This window comes from Poromitra crassiceps, assembly GCF_964638095.1.
Source record: "Poromitra crassiceps genome assembly, chromosome: 18".
Taxonomy (NCBI): domain Eukaryota; kingdom Metazoa; phylum Chordata; class Actinopteri; order Beryciformes; family Melamphaidae; genus Poromitra; species Poromitra crassiceps.
The window spans coordinates 15,147,546-15,157,051 of NC_139636.1; positions in this window are offsets into that span (position 1 = coordinate 15,147,546).

Genomic DNA, 9,506 nt, shown 5'->3' on the forward strand with positions numbered 1-9,506 from the left:
TAGTGAATATCTTTGAATATTAATTCTTTCATAATCATTTGGGGATCTATTTTAGGCTTTCTCTGCTGTTTTTGGTGCCACTCTCGTCCTTGAAAAGCATGAGTATATCTGCCTATATCATCAGGCTAATCACTTCAGAACTAATTTCGATGAGAAAGTGTCCAGCACTGACCTCCATAAGGCTATCAGCACATCAGTGGATTGATCCAAACCTTGACAACCCATCATCCTGTTTAATCTCATTAACACAGGCACAGCCCATTGTTAAGCAATTTGTATTCTTAGCCTCTGTCTTTAGTCTCCATATTGCCATCAATCTATTGTGAAATTATTTGGACAGGCACGTTATTTTACATTTGCAGACCAACTGCAGTTGTGCTTTTGTCTTCATCTACAGCTATATGAAGGCAAGATAGGGAAAATAATCAGTTCCAGACAAACCAGTGGGTCAGATGTAAAACAGACAGACAGAGACATACAGATGCACATTCTCTCTCTGTCTTTTTCTCAACCATAATTGCACAATTGATAGCTAACAATCATGTCCCAACCACACCCTCTCGGTAAAGGCTTCTCCACTGCATACATTATCTATTGCAGCCACCTGGTAAAGTTGCAAGGCTGATGAAACGTAGCAGCATGAGAGCGAAAGAACGAGGCAGACCGTAAAAGAACAGTGACCTCAAGATGACTGACTGCTGCAGTGAAGGAGTGAGGTTAATCCACTCAACTCAGTTATTATCTGCCATGTGTTTGCTCCTCCATGACAGTCAGTGAGATAACTATTAACTAAAACACAGAAATGACCCTCATACCTCATTTGGCCAATATGCACAAAGACAGCTTTCCAAATGATTGATCTGTTTGCTTTGTTACATTCAACCTATCCAAATGAACTTTAAATCTAGATTACCTCACCAAGGCAGCCCCCCATAGATCTGGGTAAAGGTTGACTCTTGGTATTGTTGATCAAAATGATTCATTCTATTACATGTTTTTGCCAAGCAAGTTATCATTCAGCCAGCTTTTATTGATGATCTGTATTTATTTCACAAGCAATGCGGTTATAGCAGGTTTATAGTTGTTTTGGCATATATTCTGAAACATATTTTGGTACACACCTTTGTAGTGGAGAAATGACCGGTGGATAAATAAAATCTTGACTTGTTGCTTCAGTCAGCAAAGAAGTTATAGTTAAAATGTTCCTGTGTAATATTATTATTATTATTATTATTATTATTATTATTATTATTATTAATAATAATAATAATAATAATAATAATAATAATAAATATAGCCGCAAGCGGCGATGCGGGGTCCAAGCTTCTGGTGACTTGGGGGTTATATGTCAGATAATATTAATATAGACACTGAATTGCACATTTAGTCAGAGTTGATATGTGCACAAGTGTACCAAGTTTGTAGTAAGTAATATGTAGTAAGTAGGAGTGGTGGTGGTAAGCCAAATGGTGGCTGTCAAAGAGTAATGGACTTTTTCTAGGCAAACTGTCATAATTTCAAATCCTAGCTTCCTGATAAGCTTAGATGTGTTAGCCATGATTGGACAGCTTACTGAGGTGTTGCTTTTGTGTTCCGAGTCCATTGGATGAAGATAGTGTGCTGCTTCTACTGTATGTACACTTCTGATCATGGTTATAGATGTGCTCAGTGAGGAAAGGATTAAACAAACTGTTCCTGAATGGTGATCTAAGTAATTGGTTGTCACAATGAAAAGCCAATGCTTTTGTAGTAGTGGTGGTAGTCATTAATCTGGTCTGCATAAGCACAAGGCCAGAACTTGAACCATTTGTTCAAGCTGATGTTATGTAGAGGAAGGATGAGCTACTTTACTTGCCGCCTTGCTGTACTGGGAGAGCTGATGTTATGTAGAGGAAGGATGACATCATAGATGACATCATCAGTGATGTCACAAGACTATCATCGGTGATGACATAGTGTCAGAGCATGTGTCATCAAAAGTTTAAACATTTATCATTTCAAGACGGTTTCACGTATCCAAATTCTTTGTAAGTCTTTAGATCAGGGAAGTCCAGAGATGACACAGAAAAAGTTTGGGCTCATTCGGGCAAATGGCCTAGGACGAGTTCGTTTATCAAAAGTTTAAACATTTATCATTTCAAGACGGTTTCACGTATCCAAATTCTTTATACAACTTTAGATCAGGGAAGTCCAGAGATGACACAGAAAAAGTTTGGGCTCATTCGGGCAAATGGCCTAGGACGAGTTCGTTTTTTTTTTTTTTTGAGAAAGTCCAAGATGGCGGAACATCTAGCAGACTTAAATGGGCGTGGTCTATACGGAATTTACGGATAGATGCGTATTGATCCAGGGAATTCAGCAGATGTGGAATTTTGATTCTACGCCTCACGGTTCAGCAGTTATGGGTCAATACGCAAAAGGGTCTGTTATAGCGCCACCATCTGGCCAATATGGCTAATTTTTTGTCTCTGAGTCGGGGCACATTTCCAACCTATGTGCAAGGTCTGGCTACTGTAGCCCTTACAGTTTTTGACGTGCATGCTGTTTTAGGGCGGAATAATAATAATAATAATAAACGGAACAGATACAATATAGGCCGTGTTGGGACCCATGAAAAAGTGCTTAGAAAATGAGTTTCGTTCCCATGTCATGGGCACTACTCATTCAATGCATTTTTTCATAGACAATACCCTTCTGGACTTTGGGTTAAAAGTTCTACTCATAATATCCTGCAGTATTTTGTCACAAGCCAGAAATGTATAAACAGTTTATAACCAAAAAACGAAAATCTTGTGCTGCTGTTTTTGCTTGTAAAATGTGTTTTTGGCAACACAAAATCTTTCTCAAATGTCATAAATGCTAAAATGCATATACTTAACATCTGAAACAAGTATTGGTGCCTTTAGTTTGCTCATATGTGAATTTAGATCATGAAATGTAGCATATTTGTTAAAGAATATGCTTCAACTTAAGTGTTTGCCACACAGTACAATGAAACCTCCACAGTAAATTGTGCCAAAAGCTTATGTTTCATACATAGAAAATGTCTCAACCTACTGTGTAATGAAAGGTAGAAAAGAAAATCAGTGCACCTTGGACCAAAATGGCAGAAAATCTATCAAAATGTTACCACGCCCCCTAAATTGGAATAATGCAAAAAATGGACAAGACTAAAAATTAAAGTACTAGAGGTCAGAATTATTACAACATATGGTATGAAACATTTATTCAAGTACCACAAAGTGTCACAGCAGCTGTCATTTGTACACCCCCCCCCCCCGCCAAGGAAATATATGAAAATACAAAATAGCATACAAATGCATCACAATAAAACCTTCTGTTGGCTGTGTAAGTAGTCTGTGCTGTTTGCATTTATGCATTGCATTTAACTGGATGTAGGCAGTGTGGCAATTCTTTAACAATTTAATAATTCTTGAACAAAACTATGTAGGCCTACTACTACTATGTAGTAGTAGGCCTACATAGTAACATGTTGGGTTACTCATCCCTATCACTTTCATCAGAGTCATCATCCCATGTACCTCTTTCTTCTGTTTCCTTTGACACATTTTCACAGTCCTGGCAGTGACATAAATCAGTGCAAGACAGTTTTGCAGACATGCATAAACATCTTCCAGTTTCACATTTGCTTTTTTTACACTTAGGTAGAGTGGCATCACTTTGTAGCATTGTGTGGAAACCTGTCCAGCCTGGTACTGTACATGCTTCAGCATCTGTGTTCTTCACTAAAACATATGCCAGTTCTGTTTTGGCAGCAGACACAGTGTTCAACCTGTACGTTTCCACCTGCAATGGAACCACTTTCATCCTGAAGCAAGTTCTGTGGCCCTTGTCTTTTAGTCTGTGGATAGTGTTGTAGCGGGATGCTAGGAGGTGCTTTGAATGTGTAAACTGACTTCGGCAGTGGCTGTCTGTCTGGTATAGACATTGTTTCAACAACAGAACTTTGTACCATAATGCCATTTGTATGGTGAGTAGTTCCACGACCTGACAGTGTCTCCTCCCCAAAATCGATGTTATCCCACACCAGTATGGTTGGTGCCTTCTTTGAGAACCCCTTAGGGATTTTGTCTCTGCCCTCTAGAAGTTGTAGTGACGCTAGGCTAGTGTCTAGACTGACAACTGTGTTCCATGAAGCACAGTGTCCTAATCTGTTCAGTAGTGACAGAACATTGGATGAACCTGTTAAATGGCGAACAGTTAGACCAAGACACAGTGACTTAGGCGTCTGCTTCCGACCTTTAGAAGCAAGATACACAATGTCTTGACAAACAGATAAAACTTTTAGGTTCACATCTTCAGGAATATCAACATACTGGTCTAGTGTTGGTTCCTCTGTTGCACCTATAATCCAGGAAATCACATTGAATAGTTCAACTGGCACAACAGATTTTGCGTCAGAAACATTCAAATCCTCTGCTGTGGGAGGGCAGGGGCATTTCATCCCGGGAGTTTCATTCACAAGTCTCTTCAATATCAGTCCTGCACTGTACAGTGTCCTTGTGTGCTCTGTAGTTTGTCCAGATGTGTGTTCATTGTCACTTTCAGCTTGGCTTACCTCGGTTGACTCAGTTGTTGTCGTGTCTGATGGATGCGGTAGCCTGTCTAACAGTGTATCTGCTGATAATGTTTCAACAAAAACCAGTTCGGAGATGTTGCGCGTTGCAGGGCTGTGAAACACCAGCTGGGGGAAATCACGGGCCAACCGCTTTTTCAGTTTATCCTGCCTGCAAAATGAAAATATAGAAAAAGACGAGCACAAATGTATAAATAAAGGGATTTTTTTCACAATGAGAAACAAATACATTTAAACATACTGTCAGCCTTTCTTGTGAGCGAATAAATCAATAAAATGGAAACTTTTCAGTATGAAAGAGGTTATTTTTTGTTTACTGAACTGTCAAGGACACAGTTACCTGTAGTCTGAAGCATCAATATCCTCATTCTTCTTAACAATGTCTATGAACTTCTTCCTTAGTTGGTTCATTTTCAGGATTTCTTGTTTATCGATAATCCTTTGACGGATGACTCGTTCGCAGAATATCTTGTAGCTGGCAGCAAAGGGTTGTTCATTTCTGAAAACAGACACACGCAGACAAAAAAATACTTAACATGTGCAAAGAGGTCTGCTGTCAACATTGTATCTAAAGACAGACAAAATAGTATTTGTTGTAGGTCAAAGCCTTACTTTTGAAATGTGCAGTGTTAATGCAATGTAATAACTCACACTTCATCTGTGGTTGCAGTATGTGTTGCCGTAGACTTTGACAAGGACCTTGTGTATTCTCTGTAACAGGACCTGTGGTAACGCACTTCCAGAGACACACAGTCTTTGTCTTTGATATGCAAAAGAACGCTAGTCTTCCTTCTTCTCAGCAGCCTTCCGCAACTGGCCTGAAAACAAAAAAAAGTTCTAATCAGCTTTACTGTCAAATCACACATTTTATAATAAAAAAAAAGTGGGTGACATTTGTTTTTGTATATTTTATCCATTGTATTGTTATTACAAGAAAAAAGAGGTGGGGGGGGGGGCAAGGAGATCAAGGCAATAAAAGAAAATGCTCCCTCTCTGTGTGTGTGTGTGTGTGTGTGTGCGTGTGTGTGTGTGTGTGTGTGTGTGTGTGTGTGTGTGTGTGTGTGTGTGTGTGTGTGTGTGTGTGTGTGTGTGTGGTTTGGGGGCTGTAAATAACACAGTGAACAATGGGCCAGCTGGCACTAGTGACCTGCCCCCTTGACCTCCATGCATTCCTGGGTTAGGGTTAGCTAATAAAGTAGTGAATCAATCAGCCAGAATCAAAGACCACCGCCTTTTCTGCCTGTCTATCTGCACACTTCCTTGTTCCATGTGTTTCAGTCCTGTGTGTGTGTGTGTGTGTGTGTGTGTGTGTGTGTGTGTGTGTGTGTGTGTGTGTGTGTGTGTGTGTGTGTGAGATAGAGAGAGAGAGGGGGGGGTCGCTTACCTGCAGACACTGTCTCTGCTTGTGAAAGTTGATCCTTCTTCCGTTTTCCACCAACAGTAATATATTTGTCCACCTTTTTACAAATGATGCAAATGGCTGGAAGGACAGGGCCAGCAGAACGGACGGGCAAACCTGTCCGAGACAGAAGTTTCTTTCGGGGGGTTTCAGACGTGGCTCCGTCGGGGCCGATGCTGTCCGAGGCTGCGGCTGCATCTGGTTCTTCTTCTTCTTCCCCCTGCACCATCTGTGTGCAGCGTTTCTCAGCCAAACCCAAACGTCTTTTATAAATAAAGCGACGGTAACACGTCGCGTGAAATCCAGCGTCTTCGGGAACATGGTCAAAATCCACGTCCACGCAATGTTTAAAAGTTTCAGCGATAACTTTACTATCGCCGTCCAGACAAAGCCACTGTTTGACGACAGACCTGTAAGTGTCCCACCTTGTCTGGGTAAAATCCTGCACGTCCTCATTCTGTACTGACAAAAAGTGCATATAGCATCGTTTGGAGTCCTTTGATTCCCGGCTTTTACGCACTTTTTTTCGCTGTTTTGGTTTCTTTTTCCCCTCTTCGCTGCTTGAACTGGTGGTCGCCAGGCTCTAATGTTATTACGGCAAGGGAATAAAGCGGCTACGCGATTGGTCCACGTGACCAAAACCACACCACTCCCCTTGCACAGATTAGTACGCCTAGTAAGAAATAGTGCCGTCTTTGACCACTGATTATAAAAATACTGCAGGATAACACGAGTAGAACTTTTTTATTTGTACTTTCTACCTATAGATCTCTTTTATGGAGAAAAAAGTGTGTAGTGCCCCTGCCGTGGGAACGGAAGTAAACGAAAATGCTAGTCACAATATGGCCTAATAGGGATCCACGCACTTCGTGCTTGGACCCCTAATAATGTTTGCAGCAAAATAAAGACATCTAAAATGTTCAACAACAGATCAGCTTCTATAGAGGGTTTGCACGGCGCGTCATCAAAAGGGGACGCGTGTGGCCGCGGCCATCGTGGAGGTACTGTCACAGCACGTAAACAATAGCCTACTAAACCGCAACGAACTGTTCCAGATTATCCATCAAAATGGTCAATTATTGCCGTGTTTTTGGTTGCACTAATCGGTCAGACCGGGAAAAACATTTGGAGTACTACAGATTGCCAAAAGTTATCACAAATCAGGGAGAAGAGTGCCAAAAATTGACCGAGGAAAGGAGGCGTTTGTGGTTAGCCAAACTGAATCAGGATTTCCGGGGCAAGAATCTTGACAACATTCGAGTTTGTTCTGCACATTTCTTGTCAGGTATGTGACATTAATACAGCAACTCTTACCTAATTTTATAGTGCAATAGTATGCAAGGATAACTATATTAACGTCATGTTAATGGCATTGTTGGCTGCATAAAGTTATTTGAATTGATCTGATCCCATTTCATAGCCTACTACAGTACAAGACTTGTGTAGTTACATTCCTAAAATGAAGCTTAAAAAGTGTGCTATATTTCTCATTGTATTTCCAGGTAAAAGATCTGACCTGTACAAGAAGGATGACCCAGATTGGGTGCCATCTGTCAATATGATAGGAAAGCCTCCCCAACCACCCAAAGAAACACCGACATCACGCTACAAGCGCCGTGTGAATCGAGCCCAGCAGAAACAGGTTGATGATGCTGCCCATTCCTCGCATGTTATGGATATCCCAGCAGCTGATGAGGATTCTACCACAAGTGATGATTATGTCAGTGATGATGTGTGCATTATTGGGACTCAAACCGAAATGACTGGTGATTTTATTGACTCTATGACCAGTGAACTTCAAAATCTGAGAACGGAAAACATTCAGTTGCGTTCTGATCTGGAACATTTGTCCTCTTCCTATGAGCAAAGTGCATTTGTGGGTAAGGATGAAAAGGTTATCTTTTTCACTGGCCTACCTACATTCCAGGTTTTATTATCACTTTTTACATACCTTAGTCCTCATCTCCCTGTGAAGAAGTCACTCAATCCATTCCAGGTGCTGATGCTGACATTGATGCGACTAAGGCTTAATGTTTCTACAACTTTCCTGTCTTATGCATTCAATGTGTCAATAGCCACCGCTTCTAGGGTATTCACTGATGTTATTGATGTCATGTATATTCGCATGAAAGCCCTTATTATATGGCCAGAAAGAGAACAGTTGCAAAAGACGATGCCGATGCAATTCAGAAAACATTTTGGGAAAAGATGTGCTGTTATTATCGACTGCTTTGAGGTGTTTACAGATCGTCCATCTAACCTTCTAGCCAGAGCAGAAACATGGTCCTCCTACAAGCACCATAACACAGTTAAATTTCTGATTGGCATTACACCACAGGGCACAGTCAATTACATATCAAGTGCATGGGGAGGAAGAGTCAGCGACAAGTACATCACTGAAAACTGTGGCTTTTTGGACAAAATTATTCCGGGTGATTTAGTTCTTGCTGACCGTGGCTTTGATATTCAGGACACTTTAGGTTGCATAATGGCTCGGGTGAAAATCCCAGCCTTTACTCGAGGGAAGTCACAGTTAGCTCCAGTTGACTTGGAAACCACAAGGAAAATTGCTAATGTCAGGATTCATGTTGAGCGTGTCATTGGTAGTGTGCGCCAGAAATACTGTATTTTGGGGGGGACATTGCCGATTGATTTCTTGATGTGCAAGGTCACAGAGAGTTTTTGTACCATAGACAAGATTGGAGTTGTCTGTTGTGCTCTGGTGAACTTTTGTCCATCAGTTGTTGATTTTGATTAAAGTGTCTCGTCATTGTAAAGTAGTTTGTGTGGTACGAATACACACAGTATACCATTCTCATCAGAATACACTCTTTTATTAAGAGAATGAAACAGCAATGTTTTGGAAAAACATTCTTTTAAATAAAACTTTCAGCCTAATTCAAACAGTGTCTGAAGTGCAAGTTTCTGGACTGTGGTTGGCTACAATTAGGCTGTAGGCATACACATCACAAATAAATGAAGACATGTTCATAAAAAAGGGAGATACACAAATAAGAAAATAGCACAACATCTTTTTTTACTCAATACGTTTCTTGCCCCTTTTTGGCAGAAACTGAGGGAGCCTACGACAGTTAGGACAATACCATTTTCCTTTAGGCGCAACCTCAACATTAACACAGGAATAGTGAAACCACTGAATACCACATTTTGCATTGTCACACAATATCATCTGACCAAACTCAGTCTGGCCACAGGAACACCAGGTCTTTTCTTGCTGGCTGGAACTGGTTGCATTATCAGAACCATCTGAATGGACAGATACAGCAGGCTGTGGGGACACATTAACCATGGTAGATGAAAGCCTAGTGTAGAACTTGCCAACTAGCTCTGGCATAATGGCTGTGTCAAAAATGTGCTTGCTTTTCTGACATATCATGCCCCAGAACTCTTCATCAAATAAAATGTGCTCAACATGCAGATCTTTCTCTGTCCAAACTACAAAATAAGCAGATTCCAGTTTGCACACTCCAAGCTGAGTTTGCACCTGGT